Here is a 27,365-nt window from a genome sequence, read left to right as displayed (position 1 = left end):
CTAACCTAAATGTATAACATTTGGCAAGACAGGTTTGCATTCAAATATTTATATATTCTTAATAAGCTTTAAATATGCTTAAATAGTCCTCAATAACTTCTGTAGTTAAAGGCTCTGTGGAGTAATTTATCCTCAGAATTTATGCACATGTTCTCTTTAATTTTTTCTCACAAGCTCCTTTTGCTATGGCTTGGCAGCCAGCTTTGAAACCCAACTTGATTGAATCCACTGCTTCTCTGATGAGCATGGAGGATTAATTATCCACAGTGTCTTCAGTCCTAAAGGTCAGCAGTGGAAATGTTTTGATGCATACAGTATATACTGCTTGTTGAAAATATGCAAATGTTTGAAACCATGGCCACAATTCTTCCTTAACCCTAAAAATTTGCTTATAAACAAATCCTTGTGATTAAACTTAACCATAGGTCTGTAAATGAATCTTGTGATATATTATATAATATATTGCACCCAAAATATGTATATAGCCATATTACCACAGTATAAAATACACTCTATTGCCAAAAGTATTGGGATGCCTGCCTTTACACGCACATGAACTTTAATGACATCCCAGTCATAGTTTGTAGGGTTCAATATTGAGTTAGCCCACTCTTTGCAGCTATAACAGTTTCAACATTTCTGGGAAGGATGTCCACAAGGTTTAGGAGTGTGTCTATGGGAATGTTTGACCATTCTTCCAGAAGCGCATTTGTGAGGTCAGGCACTGATGTAGACGAGAAAGCCTGACTCACAGTCTCTGCATTAATTTATCCCAAATGTGTTCTATCGGGTTGCAGTCAGGACTCTGTGCAGGCCACAGAGTCCTGACTGGTGCATAGTCATGTTGGAACAGAAATAGGCCATTCCCAAACTGTTCTGACAAAGTTGGGAGCATGATATTGTCCGAAATTAGTTCCCTTCACTGGAACTAAGACCCCTGAAAAATTACCCCATACCATAATCCCCCTTCCACCAAATGATTTGGACCTGTACACAAAAGCAAGGTCCATAAAGACATGGATGAGTGAGCTTGGGGTGGAGGAACTTGACTGGCCTGCACAGAGTCCTGACCTCAACCCTATAGAACCCTATAGTACACCTTTGGGATGAATTAGAGCAGAGACTGCGAGCAAGGCCTTCTCATCCACATCAGTGCCTGACCTCACAAAATCGCTTCTGGTAGAATGGCCAAACATTCCCATAGACAGACTCCTAAACCTTGTGGACAGCCTTCCCAGAAGAGTCAAAGCTGTTATAGCTGCAAAGGATGGGCTAACTCAATATTGAACTCTACAGACTAAGACTGGGATGCCATTAAAGTTCATGTGAGTGTAAAGGCGGGCGTCCCAATACTTTTGGTATTATAATGTATATACTACTTTTTGAAAATATGTAAATGTTTGAATGTTCATACCATGGCCACAATTCTTCATTAACTCTAAAAAATGTGCTTGTGATCAACCTGTCAGCTACCATATCATGGCATGTTAATTAACACAAGAAAATATTTTCCTTTCGGATTCCTCGTCTTTTTAGACCTAAGGGTAGAGCTCCATAGAATACAATTTAACCTGTAGCATCTAGTACTTTCTGGTCACTGAGGTTTAACCAAAAGTTGATTTTACGGTATTTTTTTTTTTACATAAAAAGAAAATATATATTTCATCTTCCCTTCTTCCTCACTTTCCAAAAAGTTAGAAACCTAAAATATAATTTTATTAAAATAAATCTTCAGGTGCTTTAATGGAGTGAATGCAGCGTTCTAATGTTGTCTAGCCCTGCTCCAAGACCTATGAGTTAATCCCACCAATGACAGCTGCCCCCCACTGGAAGATTTCCCTTCACCTTCTGTTCATGATGGGATCATCCTTCGTTTCTGATCTTGGTCTGTAAATGAATCTTGTGATATAATATTTGATATGTTGCACCCAAAATATGAATGTAGCCAGATTACCACAGAATAAAATATGTCGTACCGTATATTATTAGATTGATTATGTATTTTGAGACTTTTGAATGTGATACTGAGATATTATGAAAAATAAAGCATTTTGGCTCAAACCCCAAACACTGGAGTCACTGGAGTACAAGAGTAATTTAACAGATATATACAAAACCTCTTTTTTGTGGCTACTCCAGGTGAAGTATATATGTAAACTAAATAAAACCATATGCATATATATACTGTACAATGTCCTTTTTCCAAAATAATCTCCTATATCTTCATTTTACACATGGTAGAATTTATACTGTATAACATATGTTCCAATTTATATTTAAATAGGGATAATCATATGTCCCAGTCTGTGGGTGAAGCTGGTATAATTTAAACAATCCTGGCAATGAATAGTTCTGGGACATCAAAAGCTGGTTTTTGTTTCATGCAAATCCCGGTCATCTCTGCATTCGTATACTCATGTAAGTAATTATATGGCAAACACTCCCTCTGGCAACTGGAAAGGAGCCTGCCAATTAGTATGATAGGGAGAGCCTCCTTCAGACCAGAAAGGAGTAAGTCTGCCAGTTATAAGTATGATAAGGGTTCACACTGTGAGCCTTACGGCCGATGCTCCTCCATGGTATAGAAAGAAGCCTGCCAAGTAGGGTGATCATTACATTCCAGATAAATAAGCATATATCCAATCCTTGATGGTGCTCCTGAGCAATCCCACAACTCAAAGAAAGCCATGACTGAAACTGCCCCACCGATCTATAATCATCTATAATTTGTAAAGCACTGTGCCTACTGTTGGCGCTATCCTGTATTATAATAATAATAATTATATAGCTATAACCTATTGTTTAGCATAACAGGTAATTCCAGTCCAGGGCATAGCATCCAAAGATATGCAAGCCACAACATACTGTACGTAGGTAATTAAACCAAAGGAAACAAAAAAAGACATACAATGTAGATGAACAATGCTGTAATGCACCAGTTTGTATATATGCATCCTAGGATAGTATAAATGTACCCAAAGTCAGTTAAAAACTAAAAACTCGAGCCTCCAGTCATACAAGATATTCACTAGGTATATGTCCAATCATCAAACCTCAACAAGTGAACTATGCAGTCAGGGTTGGTGCTATCACTAGGAGAACTAGGCAGCTGCCTAGGGCGCAGCCCCTTGTTTCCCTACTCTCCTGCTGTTTCCAAACACTCTGCTGGCTTCCGTACCAATGTTCCCCACACACGACACCGGTGTTCCTCGTACCATAACAGGATTGGATGATGTCGGTTGGAGATGATGTATCGGATGTATCCAGCCAATGAGGTGCTGCGCAAGCTGTGCTGCAGGCAGCGTCACTTCCTCCCAGCTCCCCAGTCAGTTTCCATACATAGCTAATGGGGGGGGGGAGGTGCAAGTAGCTGGTCTTGCCTAGGACGGAAAATAGTCTAGCACCTGCACAGGATGCAGTCCACTGATACATGTAGATGTACTAGTATGCCTACTAGCAGGCCTATTTATCAACGATGTCACTAAATATGCAGCAAAGTATGATGGACTGAACCAGTATGAAATGCGATAAATTCATATATAAGATACACCAAAGAATTATAGTTGTGTGTAGGTAGTAGCAATAGTCCCTTGATAATCATCTGCAGTGCCACAGAACCAGAGTGCAACAATTAATCACAAAATGCAACAATTACGGCCCGTACACATGATCCGAAAATCAAGCAAAAGATTGTCCATTTTTTTTTGCATGCTAGTCACATTTTGAAATTTGTATGTATTATATTCGTATTGTATTTTCAAACGACAACTGTGCTGATTAAGCAAACTGCTTACGATCTGGTATCGTACAAGAAAACTTTTCTTGCTTGTCAGATTGATTAATATCTGATGAAATGTAGTGATCGGATCTTGAAAGCTGTGATCAGATAATCATATGATTGCTTTGAAAGCGATATTTTTCTTCCAATTTTTCAGATCGTGTGTACGGCCATAAGTCTTTATTTGCTGGAAGGAGAAGATGGTGAAAGGAAAAGGCTGTCATTTTGCCATAATGGGTTTATCAGAGGGTCAATAAAAACTTGACAGAGGCTCTAACTGTTCCTCTATGCAAATAAAAAAAAAACAGTTTTTGTTTTACATACATATTAAAGTACACCTGTACCCAAACTGTAGACATTAAATTGTTTTGCATTCTTAACAAGCAACCAACGTGTGAAGTAATTCATACTTAACCACTTGCGAAACGCCCCACACACATATACTGCAGCAGCGTGGACGCTCTCTGCCAGATCACGTACCTAGTACATGATCTAACACTTCCGGGTCACGGGCACGCGTGCACCACTGGTAACACACTACCGCTGTAATTGGATAGTTCAGGAGACAGGCAGAGCGGCGGTCTACCTATGTAAAAAAAGGCAGAAAGTGTAAAAAGCACCAGGTGTCCAATTTGTATGCGGCATTATCGCAGTCCCGCTATAAGTCGCTGCCATTAATAGCCAATATATAACCATATCAGTCACCTGTCACACAGGCCATCATTACTGCCATCAGTGACCTGTCAGAGGCCATCAGTACCACCATCAGTATCGCCATCAGTGACCTGTCACATAGGCCATCATTAACGCCATCAGTGACATGTCACACAAGCCATCAGTACCACCATCAGTACTGCCATCAGTGACCTGTGACACAAGCCATCAGTACCATCCTCAGTGACCTGTCACATAGGCCATCAGTACTGCCATCAGTGACCTGTCACACAGGTCATCAGTACCACCATCAGTGACCAGTCACACAGGCCATCACACACCACCACTAGTACCACCATCAGTGATTTGTCCAACAGGCCATCAGTACCAGCCGCCATGTCCAAAAGATCTTACATCTGAGGAGGCAAATATAATCCTTACTATGTTGGATGATGAGAGCAGCGGGGAGCTCCAATCATCCGATTCTGGTTCGGAATTTGAGCCAGTACATAGTGGATCGGGGACCGAATCAGAGGAGGAAACAGTCACATAGTTACATAGTTAGTCAGGTTGAAAAAAGACACAAGTCCATCTGGTTCAACTAACAAAAAGGAAAAAAAAACAGTATTGAAAACCCAACCATACAATCCCATATACACAATCCTATACCCGCAGTTGATCCAGAGGAAGGCGAAAAAACCCAGCAAAGCATGATCCAATTTGCTACAGCAGGGGAAAAGATTCCTTCCTGATCCCTCGAGAGGCAATCGGATATTCCCTGAATCAACTTTGACAACTATTGAAGTGGTTAAAGCCTGAGAAATGTTATTTTATGTATCAGGTCCTTTCCTTCGCCCCTTACTGTCTGCCATACACATATACTGTATGTGGCAGCTTTATTTCACATATATGCATGGATTTAAAAATGGTGACCTGGTGCGCTTCCCACACTAGGTTATGATTTTTTTCATTATGTATTCAATTTTTTTGTGAAATTTTTTTCCCCCAACAAATAGAGCTTCCTTTTGGTGGCATTTGATCACCTCTGCGATTTTTATTTTTTGCGCTACCAAACCAATATTTTACACTTTCTGCTATATAACATTCCAAAAAAAAAATTGAAAAATCCAAATTTTTAACATTTTACGCCAATTTGTTTCCTGCTACATATTTTTGGTATAAAAAAATTGCAATAAGCATATTTTGATTGGTTTTCGCAAAAGTTATCGCGTCTACTAACTACGGGAAAGATTTATGCCATTTTTACAGTTTTTTTTTTTTACTAGTAATGGCAGCGATCTTCGATTTTTTGCGGGACTGCGACATTTCGGTGGGCAGGTCGGACCCCTAACTGACATTTTTGACACTTTTGGGGGGACCAGTGACATTACTACAGTAATCAGTGCTAAAAATATGCACTGTTACTATAATAATGACACTGGCAGGGAAGGGATTAACACTGTGGGTGATCAATGGGTTAAATGTGAGCCTAGGGGAGTGATTCTAACTGTATGGGGGCGTGGCTTATGGAATGACCATAGAGACCTGTGATCCTATATGGAAGGATCACAGGTGCTCTGGGATCATTCCAAAAAGAAGAACGGTCAGCTGTGTTCTTCTCTCTCAGCAGATAGCGATTGCGGGTAGTCCCCGCTGCCAAGTGGGGGTGGGAGCACGCCACCGGTGGCACGCGTTCGCCCCCTAGCTGCCGGTGCGTGACCGACATAGCCCTACGTTGGTTCGTGCAGAAGGGCCAGCCAGCCGCAGTATATATAAATATTAACATATATGCATTGCTATTTTGTGCTGGGAGCAAACTTAATCATGCACCCCCATCACTATGACCCCATCACACTGATCACAACACAGGCCAGTGACATAAATTGGAAGCCCATTAAATGCCTCCAGCATTAAGATTTTTTTACTGGGCTGGCGGGAAGGGGTTAAATAACTCTTACTGCAAAGAGGGCTGCAGGAAGTCTCCTAAAGGTTACCCTATATCCCCAGATGCAAGCCATACAGCTCCTGTTACTGTACAAGTACAATGAGCTATTGTTTCCCGATGAATTCGTATTGTAAATGACCCACTGCTCTGACCCCCTCCAGTAAAAATAAAACATAACCGTTGTTTTCACAGGGCGCTTTATTGGAGCTGTAGCGATTCCTGGTAATTGGCTCTATTGCTGTATACATCACTCTAATAGTTTTCTCCTTGCTTATCATCAGCAGTGCATGAAATTATACAGGCCGAGCACTCGCACGATTCCATTGTGTGCAGGGGACGCTCTGAAAAGTTTATGAATAACTTTGGCACTGAATGTTATTTTAGGAACCCTGAAGCGGGTTGCCCCTTTCCCTTGGCCTCCACCCTCTCTGCTTCTGATGAAAGGCAACTCTGTCACAGAAGCAGAAAAATGCTGAAAAAGCCTCTTTCTATTAGCTGCTGACTGGGGATTTGATTAGCGAGCGGTCACCCTGGGTAAACAGTCTGTTTTGAAGCACGGGGTACTGGGCAAGTGAGACGTAAAAGCCTAATGTGATCAGATTTGTATTTACCATAACGCTTTCAAAGGCCTGTGCCAGGCCTAATAGCAATGCACAGCGTTCCTGATTTTTGTTAAAATAATTTAATTTCTTTTTACAAAGAAATAGCAGAGGAAACAAATTAGTGTGTGCATGTATGTTATATAACATCCCTTGGATACAGGGATAGAAAAAATATATTTGGATATGGCGTATTACAGCATGGATTAACAACTGGTCCATATACAGCACACTTATGATATCATCAAAACTCCTTGCATAAACAGAAGTGACAACATTTATTCCCATAACAGGTCCAAATAAAGTAATCTCAGACCTGTCCAATAAGGATACTGATCTGTTTTGTATAATGAATGGATGAAAAAGAGTCAAAGCTGGAAGCTGCCATGGCCAGATTTCCATTAAAACCTGAGCACATCTATAGTCCTTTTCAATTCAGCACTTGCAACCCCTAGGCTCTATTGGGGCTCATCACCATCTGGGTTGACAATCTAGTTTATATTTACCTTCTCAGATCGGATAAGTCTGTTTGCCCATGGATGGCTTCCTTGTGTTCAGCCTTTGGCCCCCTTGTTCTTTTTTTTTATCCCCCCATGAGGATCTTCCTCCCTGGCATCTGTATCCCCAGTTCCCCTTCCCTTTTCCTTTTTACTTCCCTTCCTCCATGTCTTTTCCTTCCCTTCTCCCTCCCCCCGCCCCCCTTTTTTTTTTTTTTTTTGGCTTACTGCATTATTTCATTGCACTATTCATATGTGGTAGAGAATATTTATTATTGTGCATTTTTTTGGTGGTAAGCATTTTTTATTTATTTCAGCTGTTGATTATCAAGCGTGAACCCTGAAGAAGCGAAACGCGTAGGTTCAAAATACTTACTTGTACAGTGTTTTTGTCTCAAACATGTTACCAGCTAGAATCAGTATATCCTATTGATTTGTTTTTAAGATGGTACTATGTTTTTAAGGACTTTAAGAATAAAAATGATCTTTTATGAAGTTTTGTTTTTTTTTCTATTTGCTTTTCCATTGGTTTGGCACATTTAAAGTCCCCCTTTTTTGGTTTGGTGTAGGGGATCTGCTGTTCCCCCTCCTTGGGGTCACATCTTTCCCCTTCTCTCACCCTCCCCTCCCCCTTTTTTTTTGGGATGGTGCCACGATGTTAATGTTTATAGTATAAGGGCCTGCTCACACGTACATTACTGTACATCATATTTGGCTGCCTTCTACGAGATCACTTACAGGAAGATGGTGAGCCAATCATAGTTTAGGAACCACAGGGTGGAAGCACCAAACTAAAGGGGGGAGTAGGAGGGTTGGCTACACATTTTAATATGGAAACCTAATCACACAAATCAGCTGGGGCAGTTGCTTGTTTATCTGGGGCCTGAATAATTTTACACTCAAATAAAAGGGAATGGCTTGGATGTATCCTCTTTATTTAGATTAAGAGCTTAGATTTAAGGCTGCTATGCTCAAATTTAGGGAGCCAGTTGGAAATCTGTTGCAGTCACTGTTCTGGTATGAAGCTGGCTATCAAAATAAAATAGCAAAGTGGGGTTATTTGTCAATCTGCGTTAGATTACTTTTGGTCAGCACGCAAGCTATACACAAAAAATCTGTAATTGTGTATTAAGCTTTTTCTCAATATACAATTAATGTAAGAATATGCATTTGTCTTGATTTTACCCACTTATTCCCTACATAGCAGCATTTAGACATAGAGAGGGAATGCCAACATAATGAGATGAGAATTAACTATATGGCTATAAACATGTTGATGGAAGAAAGCAGAGTTTAGGAAAGGGATGACATAATCAGTGTGTTACTTCAGTGGCTAGTCATTAACTGAGTCTAGGTTCTGCTCTAGTGCAGTAGATGCAGTGAAGGCTCCAGTCCTGGGTATGATGTCTGGCAGTTTTCAGTGGATCCCAAGATTGGGAGCTGAGTTCAGCTTTAATAAAATTCTTCCAAGACTCCCAAATCTTATTACTTTTAATATTATCAACAGTTGTTATCCTTTCATTAAAGTATAGCAAGTAAAGGCAAAACTTGTTTTTAGTTTTGGATTGGGTGGAGAAAGATCAGAAAAACTGTCAGGTTTTATTGCTGTCCGTGTCCCCGTTAGAGAGATTTACCCTTTCTAGTTGTCCATTTTTACCATTATCACCAAGAGTGAAAATGAAAGGAAATCTCAAATTGTTGGTTGGCGCCAGGACAGGAATATAGGGGATATTTTCCAATCGGAATATTAGTTCTAGTGACCTTGGTAACAATAATGGATTCAATCTTTTTGGAGGAATTTCCTCCCACTTCCTGTCTTGACTATGGGACAGGAAGTGAAAGGAAAGCTCCCAAAGAGACACAGAAATAAAACTGACAGGGATTAGAACCGTTCATTGTAACTGAGAGTCCCATGAATTGTTATGCCTACTGTATATATAATTATAACCATCCCTTACTCTGTCCAAAATGAAAAAAAAAACTACCTTTGGTTCTACTTTAAGGTGTATCATATACATCTTTTATATAATGAAGGAAATATGGAAGGTCTAGTTTACTGTTCGTCCATCTTTCTGCTGATATCAAAAACTGTAATCCTAATTTTTTTACATTATTTGATGAGGCAGCTGAGCAAGTCTCTATCCAAAGCAAAATTTAGATGTGAAGAGAGTGCTCTATTGATTGATTGATGTTCTAGGCAGGCGCCACTTAATGGAGGACTGTTTCAACAAGAAGATTTGGGGAGCTCCTGCTCTCAGTGCCAACCTTTTGTGCCTCCTGCCCTCTTCTCTGCAGTTAGTTCAGCAGTGGCAGGCGAGTTTTTGTGTACATAGGCGAAGGTACATTTTGGTTCCCCCCTCCCCACCATCCATCCGCCACCCCCACCCCAAACAGCAACTCTTCTGGGAGGATGGGACTGACTTTAGCGCCCCCCCCTTCTCTTCTTACACCCTCAGGCGGATGCCTTGTCTGCCTTATGCTGGCACAGGCCCTGCATTCAGAAGAGGAGTCCACCCTGCCATTTCACTTGCCCTCTTTCCTGCTGTGACTTCAGCGGTGGCGGATGAGTACATACAGAGGAGGAATTCACTCTATTATTCCTCCCGCCCTCCACAATGCTGAGTTAAGGTAGGGAGAAGGTTATGAGGGGCTGTGATGTCAGAGGGGGGGCATCAAAGTGAGAGGGGGGAGCTGTGAAATGGTGGGGCTGTGAGGGGAGAGCTGTGATATGCAGGGCTGCGAGGGGGGGCTGTGAGATGGGGGAGCTGTGATTTTAGAGGGGGAAGCTGTAATACTAAGGGCTGTGATGTGAGAGGGAGAAGCAGTGATATGGGGGGCTGTGATGTGGGAAGGGGAAGCTGTGATTTGAGAGAGGGAGCTGTGATATGGGGGGCTGTGATGTGATATGGTGGTCTGAGATGTAAGAAGGGGGAACTGTGATATAGGGAAGCTATGATGGTGGAGGGGGAGCTGTGATATGGGGGTCTGTGAAGTGATATGCGGGAGCTGTGATTTGGGGGAGCTGTGATGTGATATGGTGGTCTTAGATGTAAGAAGGGGGAGCTGTGATATAGGGGAGCTATGATGCGAGAGGGGGGGCTGTGATATGGGGGCTGTGAAGTGATATGCGGGGAGCTGTGATATGGGGGAGCTGTGATGTGAGCGGGAGGAGCTGTGATATGGGAGGCTGTGATGTGATATGTTGGAGCTGTGATGCGAGAGGGGGAGCTGTGATATGGGGGCTGTGATGTAATATGCGGGAACTGTGATTTTGGGGAGCTGTGATGTGAGAGGGAGGAGCTGTGATATAGGGGCTGTAATATGAGAGGGGGGCTGCGATGTGAGAGGGGAGCTATGATATGAGGGGCTGTGATGTGAGAGGGGGGCTGTAATGTGAGAGGGGGAGCCATGATATGAACGGTCTGTGATGTGAGGAGCAAGGCAGTAAATAAAAAGGGGCTGTGATGTCAGGAGGGGGGGGGGGCTGTGGTGAGTGGGGTTGTAATTGCAAGGGGGACTGTAATGTAGGTGGGGCGGTAATGTTGGGGGGCTCTGATGTGAAATGGGGTTGTGATGTAAGGGGGGCTGTGATGGGAATGGGGGGACTGAGGACACTAATGTAAAGGGGCTGTGATGTGAAAGACCTAAGTCATAGAAAAAAAATTAGATTCAGACCTCTGCAGAAAGAAAATGTTACCAACCAAACCGTGAATTTTAATTCAGTACCCCTGTTCTTGACATTAGCAAAATAAGTATGGCTTCTCTTCCTATTTTTATTGTTTATTTACCTAGTCTATTCTGATTTGGCCTTATGCCTAGACTGGGTGAACTTAACAGGAAAATTTAAAAGACACAAAATATAGCAACTCTATATTCATGAATACATCCTTTGAGTTGTACATAAGCTCTAATCTATGAAAGATGCCCGAAATGTTATTTAGTCTTCCTTCACAGAGCCACAGCTCCTCTGATGCGCAGAGCAGGACCCTGCTTTCAAAATGACAGCCAGGACTCCCAAGGTTAAAGTGAACCTGTTCCCAGATCATTCATGCATACTAAAGTATTTACATATGTTGAATCTCTATATTTAAAATTAAGGAGCAATTTAATTTCCAAAATTTTCAACACAGCTATTAAATTCTTAGCTTTTTTTATGTAGAGCAGATCTTGCAGGCTACCAGCCCTCTAATTTAAACATACACCAGTCATTTCTAACCATAAGAAACTGACTGATACCTTTTACAAATACAGCACTACTCCTGTAGGAGCCACAGGAATTACTTGTCCAGGTCTTCCCAACTTCAGCCCCGAAATCAGGCACCCAACAGGCTCATTCAGTCTTTCTTTAAAGGCCAGTCTAGGTGATGTTGTTTTTAGGCACCCGGGTCTCTGCAGTCCTCTCTCAGGTCGCCCACCTGAGGCCTCCACGTGGCAGCCTGTGCCTGAGAGGGTAGCCTGGCCCCCTTAGGCTGGACTCCTCCACCCTGGGACAAAACTAAGCTCTGTGTGCTCGAAGAATAAAGAGGGAGGATAGGCCAGGACTCTTTCAGTATTCATGCTGCTATCTGCATAGCTCCACACCTATTATCCAGAAACTTCTCTAGTTGCCAGGATACAGAGAGAACTATCCAGCAGACTGGCAACAGCAGAGCACACAGAGCAGGCCTGACTAAACAATTGCAGCTCACTGAGTACAGTGAGCCAAACTATGCTTTTACCTCAACCAAAATCACAGCCACACTGACTACAGTGTGGCAACTAAATTTACCTGTCAAAAACAACACTAACACGTATCTAACTATCCTAGCACCTATGTAGGAGGGTGCTACACAAAAGAAAAGACAAAAAACTGACTGAGACCTGTGTTTTTTTCTTTTTAAATCTGCAGTGGTGCAAAAAAACATAAATGAAAAAACCCGGTAAGTGAACACAAATGAGGTGCATATGAATACACACAAAAAAAGTGAACTTAGTGCTTTGTCCACCCCTCCGAATGGGTAGGACCTCTACTCCGATCCCCTGGGCGCAAGGCTCCTGACAGGGACAAAGGGTTCCAATGGTCTGCCTAGCCAGAAGGCCTGGAGGACCCTGTTCTGGGCCAGTGGAAGCCAACTCTGAATACTTGATTGAGGGGCTCTCCCAAAAAGAGAGACCCCACCAGGGACAGAGGAGGAAGGAGCCTGAGGACCATGCATGCTCCCCCTAGACTGCAGGGCAAGCCCGAGGACTCCATCCTAGTGAGAAGAAGACACACACAAAAGTGAAAGGTGACTGACTGAGACCTGTTGTGACCTATGAGTATTTTTTAGAATGAATAACTATACATTAAAAGCAGCTAGATCAGCAAAATGGCCTATTTACAACATTGTATACTTCATGTTGAGAATATATTATCTAATTTCCATACCCTGTGCACAGGTGAACTTTAAGGTGAAGGGCTCTCCTTGTGTAATCTATGTAATTCTGCTCCCCGAGCATCTCTCCTGTCTTTGTATTTTCTCGGTACTGAGTACATGAATACTAATATTGCATGGCTGTACTATTTTTCAAGTGTCCACGGGTAAAACTAGGGACCAGGAGGGGGTTAAGCTAATTACTATGGCAGCCAGAAGTGGAGGATGGCATGTTAAGTACTGCTTGAAGCAGCACTGACCTTAGTGCCTAGTTCTACTTTTAAAAGAAAAAGTACCTTAACCTTGTGAAAACAGAGCAATAATTTATCTTTCTTTGCTTTCAACTTCGGGCTTCAACCTGGATCCAGACAGATAAATTCAGATCAATATTATGTTACAGGGGAAGGGGTCTGCCTAGCAAAGATTAGAATGTAGCCACTTGTGCTAAGTGTGGTTATAATCTAACAATGCTTCATTTTTTCCTTTCAAACCTGAAAGCAGCTGCAAAGTAAATATCACTGGAAACTCATACTTGTGGTATTCGCAAGGCCTTCATTGTTGGTTTGGCTACAGCATTCTGTTTTGCAGATAAGAGAACTTGGATGAAGTCTCCTACTGAAATCAGATATTCTGCAAATCCTCTCATCGCCTCATTACACTTATGACCCATTATAGGAGACCAGGGAATGCAGATTTTACCATTTTTACATGGCTTGATTCACTTTGTGGTGTACACCAAAACCATCTATTTTAGAAACAAGTAGCTAAATCCTATGGGGCTGAGAGCATATACAACTGTTTCTTTATAGATCTACGAGTAACATACACCAAACCACAATAAATGTAGCCTTTTGTTCCACAATTCGCAGATGGGGATTGATAGTCATATTAGGGTTACACATGAAAGAACTTGCTGCTGTATAATTTATATAAGGCCTTATGCACACAGGGCTTTTTTACAGCTGCTTTTAGGAGTGTCAGACGATTTATTTTGCAGCTTAAAAATGCCCCTCCATGTTTTTCTTTGGCCTCATGCATACATAGGCTTTTAGGAGCTGTAAGTGGCATAAGGCGTTTTCAAGCTGTAAAAAAAACCCAGAGCCAGAGCGTTCTGAAGCAGCAGTGTTAAACTTTAAAAAACACCTGACGCGCCTAAACGCGGCTCAACGCATGTTAACGCTTTTTACAGCCTTAAGCCATGTCAAGCATTTTTAAGCTGTAGTAGTTGGATTTGAGAGTGGAAAATAGATGAGGGCAGAGAAAGGCTGCTAAACGCTAATGCTGCTAAATGTGGCTAAATGCACATTATCAACAATGCAAAACGCTTCTAAAAGCAGATTTTTACAGCTGTTTTTTCCTGGCGTCAGAACTGGCTTTGCAGCTCGTTTTTTCAAACACCCTGTGTGCATGAGGCCTAAATCAGAAGAAAGGATAGTCAATATAAATATAGACATATACTAGCACCTGCTTACCACCCAAACGTCATTGCCTGCCTTTGTTCTGCCTGAACACAATGTGGTTGATTTACTAAATGCAAATATCCAATCATTTGCAAGCAAAAATACATTTTTTATTTTATTTTCCTTGCATGTTATTGGGAATTCTTTGCAAAATTAAGCTTTGCCTCATTTATTAAGCTCTGGAGCAACTGCACTTTGCAAAGTGCACAGTCTATTTGCCTTTGGAAAATCAACCACAAATTACACTCCAAAGCTGCTGCAATAGAAACTAAATTAATCCTCCCTGTTTACTGCATTCAAATTTACTAAGGTTTGTCTCACACTGCACATATGGAATTTCGAAGCAATTTTCAATGCGTTTATATTGTATGACTTTGATCACACTGTACATTGCAGCAAAAAAAGCACAGAAAAAAAGCACAGAAACTTTTTCAAAGTTCCACCGTGCTGAGTTGCCTTGATGAGAATGGGTACCATTGAATAAAATGTGGTTAATTTACTAAAACTAGAGAGTGCAAAATCTGGTGCAGATGTGCATGGTAGTCAATCAGCTTCAAACTTCAGCTTCTTTAATTAAGCTTTGACATGAGGGCAGGTTTGAAATCGTGCAAGAGCAGCTGAAATCGCACGATTTCAAACCAGTATTTTCAGTCTGACTTCGGGATAAGGTTCTTGCACAGATGTCTATTGAAATCGCTCCCAAAGTCGCCAAAAGTAGTGCAGAAACTACTTTTGGGAATTGGTGCGGCGCCGCAAAGTCGGCGTAGCACGGATTCGGACAGTGGCATTGCCAGCAATAGGCTTTGATTTGACATGCAATTTGGCATGTCAAATCGCATGTCATTTTGGCCCAATCTGAATGTGGGCAAAAACCTGGAAGTTGAGTGGTTTCTGTGCAGAGCTGCACCTGATTTTGCACAGCTTTAGTAAATTAACCTCAATGTGTTTTCTATTGTCATGTGACTCTGTGAGACTCAAGACACATCGAAGTCCCACTTGTGTGAACCAGCACCACCGTATCATATACATTTTTTTAAGTGCAGTTGCTATTGTCTATTTTGTTAATAATAGTAATATTATTTACCAGTTAATAGAAGATTTAATAGAAAACAATGACATGTCCCTTTGACATTTATTTTAAATCAGCAACCACTGTAACAAAGGTGAACGCTGCTAAATTAGGCCCTTGTAATCTTTCAATAATTCATTGTCTTCCACTCAAGTATGGCTTCCATAACTGGTCACACCTGGGTCTGCACTGATTCTTTTTCAATCAAGGATAGAAGATGCTGATGTATGAATACCATCAACCAATGTACATCATCAATTTCCAACCACTACTTTTGCCCACTGTAAAAGTTGTAATTATTTGAATTACAAACGTAGTTTCAATGCCAAATGACCAAAAAGTTTAGATATAACTATATCCTGATATAAACAGTTATTGGGGCTTACTTTTTTTAAAATGTAGGTGATAACATATTTAAGCATCAGCCTGTTTGAAAGAGTTCTTTAAAAGTAGATCTAAACCCAATAAATAAAATATGATATAATGTAATCATTAACATGGTATTGTAGCGTCAAGAAATGTTTTGAATCATTATAAATATGCAGCTTCCATTAAAATAATACTTGGTGATTCTAAAGGTTAATGCATAGGCACTTGAGTTGTCACCCTATCTAACACACTCTGGTGGAACCAATTGGCTGCCCAGACAGACATTGCACGGGCATGGTCTTCCATTGTCACTATCAGAAAAAGCGGTAATGTTCAGCCAAAAAAAAGATAAAAAAGGTAATATTATTTTAGGAAAAACAAAATATGACATTTGTTCATGATTTGCTTTCGCAAACTATTTTAAGATTTAGATCTAAGAAGTTACAATGTTAAGTAGGTTAAGTTTGTAACCTGCAATGGTACAATTACTGTTTGGTTATTGGTAATACTGGGGAAGTCTGTATAATAAATTCTTGATAATTGCTGCATCATTAGATTTTCGTTAGTGGCAAAACAGTTATGAGTAAGATATAGCCTTACTTTGGTAAGACCTTGAGAATGTCACAGATGCAATTCATGATGTTCTTTGTGCGTATAGCCTGTGCTGATTCTGCTACAGGTAACCGGCACTGGATCATGTAAAGCAAGGCCTGGTTGCCAAGGAGATATTTAAAGCGGAGTTCCGGCCACAGAATCGTTTTTTTTTTCTTAATGTCCCTAAAACAGTGACCCTTCGACCTCTATACATCCGCTAATCCTGTTTCATAGATTGGAATAATATGTTTGCAAGCACTAAATCTTACTTTTTAAAAATTAGTGTGAGCGCCGCCATCTTTGTCCTGGATCGCCGAGTCCGTTGTGGGGAAATGTCTGCCCTTCTTCCTGTTTGTAGTGGGTTCTGAATTATTTGGTCCCCTTTCCACCAAATGTGTTGAAGTTGAGTTGAAAACTGCAAGAACTATCTGTGCTTAACTACATATCTTTTGCCAGGATAAACATAAGATTGAGGACCCCACAAGCACCACCTAACCAAACAGAAGCAAAACCTCCTGAAATAGAAAAGGTAATTAAATGAGACAAAAGACAACCATCTTGGAAAATATCAGGCCATGGCCCTTTATTGGAGTTAAAAGCATATATTGTATGTAAAATTCAATAAACTTTCTGTAAACTTTATAATCATAAACAAAACACCATTTTTTTTAAAAAATAAATATCAAACACCTAAACGTAATCATCAAGACTCGAGCTGAATGTAATAGTCCATTAAAGTCTTCAATAAAACTGTCCACCCTCAAACATATGACACCCCCAAAAAAGGATAGCTGTGACAAAGAAAAGGAAGGACAGAACAGCTGGTCTTGATTGAAGATCTATTTTCTAAATCGCCTCAGAAAGAAAATATTGAAAGGTGGGTGAGAATTGGATGACAGATCTACTCCCAAACAGTCCATGGCCAGTTCATGGGGAGTGATAAATTAGCTGATCTGCCTAGTAATAGTTGGTAGCTGAAATTCTTTCTAGGTACAGCATTGGGGAGGGGGGGGGGGGACCAGGCAAAAAGGAAAGCAAAGAAACTACCCAGTATAAAAACAGGCTTTAATTAACTTTAAGAAGGGATGTCAGATGGTTTGCAATCCCATGGGGCCACCTCATAACATTTGTGGCCCTGACATTCTTCTGGGGACCAGGGTGTAAGAAGTCATGGCACCTGGTATTGAATGCTTTATGACTGGAGTTTTGTGCACTATGAGCAGAAGTTCCCCACACAAATATTTGTTCCCCACATCTACATGCTGCCCTCTGAAATATTGTTATACTTGTTCAGACCTTTTACGAGTTTCGGGATCACTCTGGAGGATGCATGTCCAGCTTCAAAATGGTCTTCTATCTAAACTGGAATCCTTTATTTCCCATACAGTAGTGCAAACATTCTTGATTTCCAGGTTGAATCATGTCTAAGAGCCGGTTCACACTACCGCGACCTGAAAGTCGCCTCATAAGGGGCGACTTGTTAGCGCGACTTTCAGTGCGACTTAGCGCGACTTCAGCGCGACTTGTGAATTATTTTAAGCGACTTATATGATAGACGACTTTGTATTTGGCCAATCAGAATATGATGTGTTGTGACCTAATTCCCCTTTTCTGTTTTTTTTTACTCATTTTCTCATTGCCCACCAAAAAAAAGTTCTTAAAAATTGTCGTTTTTGATAGAGAGCCAATTATTGAAAAAATTATTAAGAAAAAAAAATAAATTTGATTTCTTTGGATTTAGTGTCTGGGGGGGTCTAAAAGTGTACCTGTGAAGATTCAGCTCTGTAGCATGTCCAGAACCAGAAAAAAAAAGATAATTTTTCTTAGAATTTTTATTAGCGCAGGGATGGGGTTCCGCTCCTGTCACACCTGGGCGTTTTTGTTTCAGGCGTTTATTGGGCATCTTTGGAGGCAGGCATGACATCTGAACTTCTGTATAGGGGTATATATACACACACACATATATATATATATATATATATATATATATATATATACACACACATACACGTATATAGGTGTGAAAGGAGCGGAACCCTCTCCCTTCGCTACTGAAATTATTTGCAGGGATGGTGTTACCCTCCTTTCACACCTATATGTGTGTATGTATATATATATATATATATATATATATATATATATATATATATATATATATATATATATATATGTGTGTGTGTATATATATATATATATATATATATATATATACACCTAAACAGAAGTTCAGATGTAATGCCTGCCTCCAAAGACGCCCAAAAAATGCCCAATAAACGCCTGAAACAAAAACGCCCAGGTGTAAAAGGAGCGGAGTCCCATCCCTGCTCTACTAATAATTCTAAGAAAAATTATCTTTTTCTTATGGCGGTCACCCTGACATGGATGAGTTCTGTCACCCTGGCATAAAAGGAGCAGAGCCCCATCTCTGCTCTACTAATAATTCTAAGAAAAATTATCTTTTTCTTATGGCGGTCACCCTGACATGGATGAGTTCTGTCACCCTGGCATAAAAGGAGCGGAGCCCCATCCCTGCTCTACTAATAATTCTAAGAAAAATTATCTTTTTCTTATGGCGGTCACCCTGACATGGATGAGTTCTGTCACCCTAGCATAGCAGTCAGAGTCAGTTCACCCTAAACTACACTACGGTCACCCTGACACTTAACACTTTCCCTACAGAAACTAGATTATTGAATCTAACTATAGTGGTATATAGTACCCTAACTACACTGCATATCCCTTTCCTCACACTAAGTGTCCACCAGTGCCACGTATCAGTGCCACGTATCATTGCCACGTATCAGTGCCACGTATCAGTGCCATGAATCAGTGTCCACCAGTGCCACATATCAGTGCCACGTATCAGTGCCACGAATCAGTGTCCACCAGTGCCACGTATCAGTGCCACGAATCAGTGTCCACCAGTGCCACGTATCAGTGCCACGTATCAGTGCCACGAATCAGTGTCCACCAGTGCCACATATCAGTGCCACGTATCAGTGCCACGAATCAGTGTCCACCAGTGCCACATATCAGTGCCACGTATCAGTGCCACGAATCAGTGTCCACCAGTGCCACGTACCAGTGCCACGTTTCAGTGCCACAAATCAGTGTCCACCAGTGCCACATATCAGTGTCCACCAGTGCAACTGCCCACCAGTGCCACTTATCTGTGTCCACCAGTGCCACTCACACAGACCAGGCAGAGATAATGGTATATAGGAACTGTAGGCATGGCTGCAATGTGGGGAACACCTGGTTAATTTTTCTTCTTCTTCCTGGAAAGTCAGATCACAAGTCGCTTCAAATAAGATAAGGATCCGACTTGGAGGCGACTCCCATTGAAGCGGAGCGACTTCAGTAGTGCCAATTAAGACGGCTCTCATTGATTTACATTGGATTTGTTATGTCAAGCGACTTGGGGCAACTTGAGGGCACACAAGTCGCCTGACAAGTCGCGACAGTGTGAATGGAGTCTAACAGTTGTGCCAAAAACTGAGCAAACTGTTTTAGAAGTTGCAATTTTTCTCATACTACACAGATATTAAAGATCATCAGATAGCACTGTTTGCAAGCAAGGTATATTTTATAAGATTTGATGGTAAATCTCTTTTAACACCATTATGTTTTGCAATGTAAATGTTTACATAAGCAGGTATATTACACACAGCAGCTTATGTCCTGGCTAAGATTGGGTCCATAACACAAAAAATGGTACTGCTGTGTGACCACACTCTATCTAATGCATAATAAAATTCACAATTATCCTCCTAAAAGGTAGGTGTACAATCAGATAAAGGAAATTTACCCACATTAATTAGTCCTCCTGACCTAAACAACCCACCACTCTCTATTTTCTTATTTAATCAGCTCAACAGCAGCAGTATGCCTAAATCTTCTTTACCTTTTCCAGTGCCTATGCAGTGAGCCCTTGTATACTTGTATAGGGGCAAGGCTGGATAAGGAGCATCATGTGCCTGGTGCTGATGATCTTGGTGGGCCTTTTTAAGGCAATAAATAAAATGAAAGCGCAAACAATTTTGGTAAAATAAATTAAATATTTAAACAAATTAAATTAAATAGAGAGGGGGGGGAGATGAGAGAGAGAGAGGGTGAGAGAATGAGGAAGGGTGAGAGAGAGAGAGAGAGAGAGAGAGAAAGAGAGAGGAAGGGTGAGAGAGAGAGGAAGGGTGAGAGAGAGAGAGGAAGGGTGAGAGAGAGAGGAAGGGTGAGAGAGAAGGGAGATGAGGGGGTGTGAGAGAGAGAGTGTGTGTGTGGGGGGGGGGTGAAAGAGAGAGGGCGGAGAAAGAGAGAGGGGAGTGAGAGAGAGGGGGAACAGTGAATGGTGCCTTACACTTACCAACCATGTAGCAGGGGTATTTACTATGACAGACCCTTCCTTACCTCCCTGTTAATCGCTCCATCTTTACCCACCTGCTCTCAGTACACCTGTGCATTCTAATTCCCCCTGCTAACCTCTACACCCAAAATGTCCACTGCACCCTAAACCCCCTCATCTCTGCTTAACTCCACATCCCTCTACTCATCTTTGCACCCCAGCCCCCCTGTACACTCCCTTTCTGGTGATGTCTGCCCTCCAAACTAGTCCCTCCTCAGTTTACCTCTGGAACCCCCCAACCTTTGCAGTACAGGCTGAGGGCAGGCTCAGTGACTGTGGCAGGCAGGGCTTGTTGTACATCCCCATTGTCAGCGACATTCAGCAAAGTTGATGGTGGACCAGGGCTCAGGGAGTTTGACATACCTATAAATGCTCTTTACATATTAATGCTGCTTGTGATTTACATATTAATGCCGCTGTGATTTACATATGGGCCTATCCTAAGGAAAGGGCCTGGAGCTGCAGCTCCAATAGCCCCTATGTTAATCCGGCCCTGTATAGGGGCATCTCCTGAGCATCTCCATGGGAAATGTAAATACAGGGTTAGTTTTTCTACTCAAGTATTTAGGAAGCTGTAGAAGAGGGTGCAGGAGGGATAGGCAGGGTGGATAAGAGTATTTTGTAGACTTGCTTTTAACCACTTAAGCCCCGGAAGATTTTACCCCCTTCCTGACCAGGGGGTATTTTGCGATTCGGCACTGCGTGACCTTTTTTTCCCACAAACAGAGCTTTCTTTTGGTGGTATTTGATCACCTGTGCGATTTTTTTGATCACGCGCTATAAACAAAAAAAGAGCGTCCATTTTGCAAAAATAGCAATATTTTTCACATTTTTTTATATGAAATTTCCCCCAAAAAAAATGTAAAAATCAAAATTTTTTAACATTTTCGGCCAATTTGTTTTATGCTACCTATGTTTGGTAAAAAAAATCGCAAAAAGCGTATTTTGATTGGTTTGCGCAAAAGTTATCGCGTTTACTAACAAAGGGAAAGATTTTTGTCATTTTTGTTGTTTTTTTATTTAACGCGTAATGGCGGCGATCTGCGATTTTTTTTGCGGTACTGCGACATTGGGGCAGACAGATCGGACCCTTGACTGACATTTGTGACACTTTTGGGGTTACCAGTGACATTTCTACAGTAATCAGTGCTATATATATGCACTGTTACTGTAAAAATACACTGGTAGTGAAGGGGTTAACCTTATTTGGGAGGGAGGGGCTGTGTGTATCCCTAGGGGCGTGCTTTCTACTGTGATTGGCTGTGGCTTGAGCTGTAAGGACACTGATCAACGGATCTACATAGTGGATCCGTTTGATCAGTGTCTTTACAGCGAGGAGAATGACAGGTGGCTTGTTTACACAAGCTGCCTGACATTCTCCCTCTCCCCCGCCGATCGCCGAGTGGCCGGCGGACATCGGGTCCACTGGTCACACGCGCGGGGGGGTCCGTGACCACGCGGGAGCGGGAGCGCGCCTCCGGCGGCGCGCGCTCGCTCCCTAGACCCTCACAAGCTAGTGAGGTAGCCCTACGTCACTTTGCCTGTGAGGGGCTGACTGCCGACGTAGATCGGCATTAGGCAGTCGGCAAGTGGTTAAGGTGAGAGCATAGGAGCATGTTACTCTTAAGCCACTAACACATTTTCCCAAAAAAGTATACATTGTTACCATCTGCTTCCTAAAAGGTCATAAAGATGTGTTATTTACATAAATGTATCTAAATAAAATATATTCATGCTCTATCTAATACAAAAACATACAAATGTTCCTCTTATGTGAACAGCATGCTTCTTAGAAGCCCATAGTAAATTTCCCAAAAAGTGTATTCACTGTTAACAGCCGCTTCTCAATAACCCATATAAAAATATTTCAACACTCATCCCTATATTTACATAGGATGTGTCCCACTAGACTAGGCCTTGGCCAACAAGCCAAATGTAAAGGCCTCTGGGAGCAGAAAGGTCAAGCAGCGAGTTGCTAGGCAGCCTAGAACCATTTCATCTGTGACCTAGCCTCACTTCAAACATATGACATTCCTGCATCAAAGAGTGGGATAAGTTAACCCCTTCACTCATCTCCAAGCCTGAACTTCAAAAACAAGTCCAACAACAGACTCTCACACCAAAATCCATCAGACACATCAGAAAGACTCCCGCCTACCAAGGACTTTTCTCATCTCTGTTTCCAGTGCTGAAACCTTAGACATTTTTCACTTGGACAAGTTCAAATAAACGACTTGGATTGTGGACCTGTTTTTCATTAAATCCTGTGCTGGGTTTCCTTCCCGTGTGAAGACATTTTGTCTGTCAGACTTTGGGTGGGATACTGTTCACATTTTGCATGTTGAAGGGGCTTTTAAAGTGGTCTAAGTGGTGAGAGGCTGTGTTTTCCTTTCATAACAAACAAAATTAAGGGAGTGCTAGAAATGTACACTGAACATAAATAATGAGGTGAAAAAGCCACATCGCAATTCAACAATATGCTGTTTTATGTATTACGAAACGTCTACTTAAAATAAACCTGTCACAAGCCTGGAGAATTCAAACTGAAAATCTGTTGACAAAAAGCAGTGATTACAGTTAAAACTTTATGTTGATCAAAGATGTTTGGCTAGATAAACTATTGTTGGTGCAAGGAAACTGTTTTTTTAATGCACCAAACAATAGTCCTATTTGAAAAGTTTGAAAGAAAAGATGTTATGCAACATAATAGTTTATTTGACATAAGATGTGCCATAAGATGTCACATTCTTATTCTTCAACAACTGTCAATCTTCATTTGTCTGGCCCATTGGCTAATAAACTTAGATGTAAATCTCTATTTTTTCTGTAAAATGTAAAGTCTATCTAAATCCAAATCCTCTTGCAATCTATTTCTCATTAGGGAGATTTTCCTTCACTTCCTACTCCTCTAATACAACAGGAAGTAAAGGGATATATTTCCAATTTGAGGGAAATCTCCTCTTGGACAGTTGTCACAGGAACAAATGGCCCCATTGGAAGATTTCCCCTCTTCTACTGTTCTGGTGGTCACTCTTTTATATTTGTCCCCACTTTCCTTTCAGGGATGCTGCTGAACAGGACAATTAAAGTTAATGTCCTAATAAGGACACAGACAGCAATAAAAAAACCTGACCGTTTCTAACCTCTCACCTCTCTAACCTAACCTTTCCTAAAAAAAAGTTTAGCCTTTTGTTATACTTTAAACTTGATTACCCCCCTCATGCTGCCCAAGTGTCACTATTAGGAAAAAAGAAAATAAGAAATGTAAAAGGGTATGGCCAAGCTAGACATTTACGGGAAAAGTTTATATTTTCATATAACTCTAGCAGTTTATGTCTCTTCATTTACTGATTATTATGATATGTATTTTTCTCGAAAGGTATGTAAGCTTTGCAGGATTGCAAGCTGTTCAGTGAAAATAGCAAGACTATGCTGAGTTTCACCTACAGTAGTAGTCTTACTCTTAGGACTAGTATGCTTAAAGGTACTTGGATTCCCCCAGAGTAGTGCCAAATTCACAGAACTAGAATGTTCTTCAGCAACCCGAAGAGAGAGAAGCATACTGTGTCGTACGGCTTCAAGAAGGTAGAGCTCAAGGTAGATCCTGTGTGCAGGAGCGATCAGGACTGGTAATGGGTGGGTCACCAAGCTATCAGAGGTCTGAGCTGGAAGCAGATAATATCATAGTCTATTATCCAGACAAGGGGTCAGCATCAGAGCAATCCAGAGGAAAAAAAGGCAGGGCAGATCGGAACAAACAAGATAAGATGATGGTACAGGAGTCAGGTAGCAAAAGGCTATCAAAAGCCCAGAGCCATGTACTTGTGTTGTCCAAATAGAGCCAATTAGAGGGGAGAAGCATGCGAGCAGAGCTGTGGCCACCATGCCAATCAGTGCAGAAGAGGCTAGTTAGACAGAGCTGACCAAAGCATTGTTCTCTGCCCCCACAGTAGTGTCCTCTGACCCTCTGCTCCCAACAGTAGTGTCTTTTGCCCCTCTGCCCCCCCCCCCACAGTAGTGTTCTTTGCCCCTCTGCCTCCCACAGTAGTGTCTTTTGCCTCTCCACCCCCCAAAGAAGTGTCCTCTGCCCCTCTGTCCTCCCAAACAGTGTCCTCTGCTCCCCCACACTGTAGTGTCCCCTGCCCCCCCCCCCAAAGCAGTGTCCTCTGTCCTCCCAAACAGTGTCCTCTGCTCCCCCACACTGCAGTGTCCCCTGCCCCCCCCCCTCTGCCTCCCAAAGCACTGTCCTCTGCCCCTCCCCCCACAGTAGTGTCCTCTGTCCCTACCCCAAGCAGTGTCCTCTGACCCCCCCCCACCCATAGTAGTGTAATCTGCCACCCCAAAGCAATGTCCTCCCTCCTAGTGCTGTAATCTGCCCCCCTACAGTAGTGTAGGGGGACACAAAGCAGTGTCCTCTGACCCCCCTACAGTTGTGTACTCTGCCCCCCCCCCCCAAACAGTGTCCTCTATCCCCACATCATCCCCCTTACACAATGCAATGTAGGTAGCACTGTCCTACCTTACAAGAGCTGTACAGCATAGCGGAGAGTGAGAAGGAGCACAGTACAGGAGGAGCGCGGGAGTATGAGCTGCCATAGTTAACTCTTCATATTAACAGGCTGGTGATTGGTTGCTAGGGTCATCTAGCAACCAGTCACCTGCTGGTTAACTTGAAAGATTAACTGAAGATGCTCCCGCTCCCGCCCTCTATCCATTGCTGTTTTGCCTATCACTCTCCACTCTGCTGTTAAGATAAGAGTGATGGTGGCTGAGGAGAAGGATCGGCAATCCGTGTTCATAATCTACATGTCAGCTGCCCCTTGTCGACCTGTAGATCACGATCGATGGATTGCCAACCCCAGCATTAAAGGGTCTGGAGTATTATTAATTGCATTGAAATGCATCATGGTCTCATTAGAATGACACCACAAAGTACATTTACAATGTGTATTACCCATTTGCTGACTGCCAGCAGTACATATACTTCAGCAGGTCAGCTCTGTCTCACTAAACGACGTAGCTGTACGTCGTTTCACGGGACCGCTAGTGGGGGCATGCACACGCGCAGATTAGGTATAGGGGGAGCCAATCAGCAGGTCCGGAGGCCGCGATTGCCACAGGGCATCCACGATCGCACCCAGTGGAGACAGAACGGCGGTCTACTGTTGTAAACACGCAGACCGCTGTTCTGTCAGTTATAAACACAGGGATCCTGGGCTCCTCTTATTTAGGAACACAGGTCTCTGTGTTCATGCAGCAAGCCCCCCCCACAGTTAGAAAGTACCCCCTAGGGACACATTTAACCCTTTGATCGCCCCTGGTGTTAACCCCTTCCCTGCCAGTGTCATTAGTAAAGTAACAGTGCATATTTTTAGCACTGATTACTGTAGTAATGTCACTGGTCCCCCCAAAAGTAATATAAATGTCAGTTAGGTGTCCGATCTGTCCGCATAGTCGCAGTCCCGCTATAAATTGCTGATTGCCGCCACTACTAGTGAAAAAAAATAAAAAATAAAAATGACATAAATCTTTCCCCTAGTTTGTAGATAGGATAACGTTTGCGAAAACCAATCAAAATACGCTTATTGGGATTTCTTTTTACCAAAAATATGTAGCAGAATACAAATTGGTCTAAAATGATGAAAATATATATATTTTATTTTTTTTTTTTAATTGAGAATGTATATAGCAGAAAGTTAAAAATATATTTTTTTCTTCAGAATTGTCGCTCTTTTTGGTTTATAGCGCAAAAAATAAAAATCACACAGGTCATCAAATACCACCAAAAGAAAGCTCTATTTGTGGGGAAAAAGGGACATCAATTGTATTTGTGTACAGTGTCGCACGACCATGCAATTGTCAATTAAAGTAATGCAGTGCCGTATCGCAAAAAAAATGGCCTGGTCATTAAGGGGGAAAAGAAGTGGTCAATAATGCTTGTGGTAATGCACACAGAACAGTGTGAATGGGTCTTTAGCTTTGCTGTGGATCTTTGTTGATTATTGATTTGTTAGATCACAAATGAATATGGTTGTCACTTGCTGTACTGGATTGGCATACTATTATGTACAATAGTCCCAAACAAACAGGCTCTGAAGCTGGCAACTGCACCATGGAACCTGCTGTGGGGAGAGCGGCAGCGCGGCGTGGTAAACAGAGCCGGTCTTGAGGGGTGCTCAGCGCTCTTAAGATGGTGAACTCCTGCACGCTGCATGGGGACTCGGATCTGCAAGCTGGATGTCCTGAAGGACAGAGGCAGTCAGGTGAGCCTTCTGTTTCATGTCCTATTTCTTGTTCTCATTCTCCCTCTGTTCAAGGGGACTCTGAGGGCTTAGTTGACAGCTTAGCAGGGATTGGGGCAATGAGTGGTGGCTGGATTTTTGGGGGGCAGTGCTGGGTCCTCAGTCCCTTCTTTGGTGGAGGCCCCTGACTGGTGTTGTATACACCCTGTTAACAGGTCTTAGGGAGGTCCTCTCTGATAGCTGCATGGTCCACAGCACATGCTGCCATCTCCAGTGTCAGTGGTCAGGCAGTCAGGGTTCCACCTGAGGCCTCAGTTCGCCCACTTGGTGCCGGTGTGGGACCATCGGATTCCTCTGGTGAACGAT

Source organism: Pelophylax lessonae (genome assembly GCF_965119305.1).
Source record: "Pelophylax lessonae genome assembly, chromosome: 4".
Taxonomy (NCBI): domain Eukaryota; kingdom Metazoa; phylum Chordata; class Amphibia; order Anura; family Ranidae; genus Pelophylax; species Pelophylax lessonae.
The sequence above is the reverse complement of the archived record's forward strand: the minus strand, read 5'-3'. Positions refer to the sequence as shown.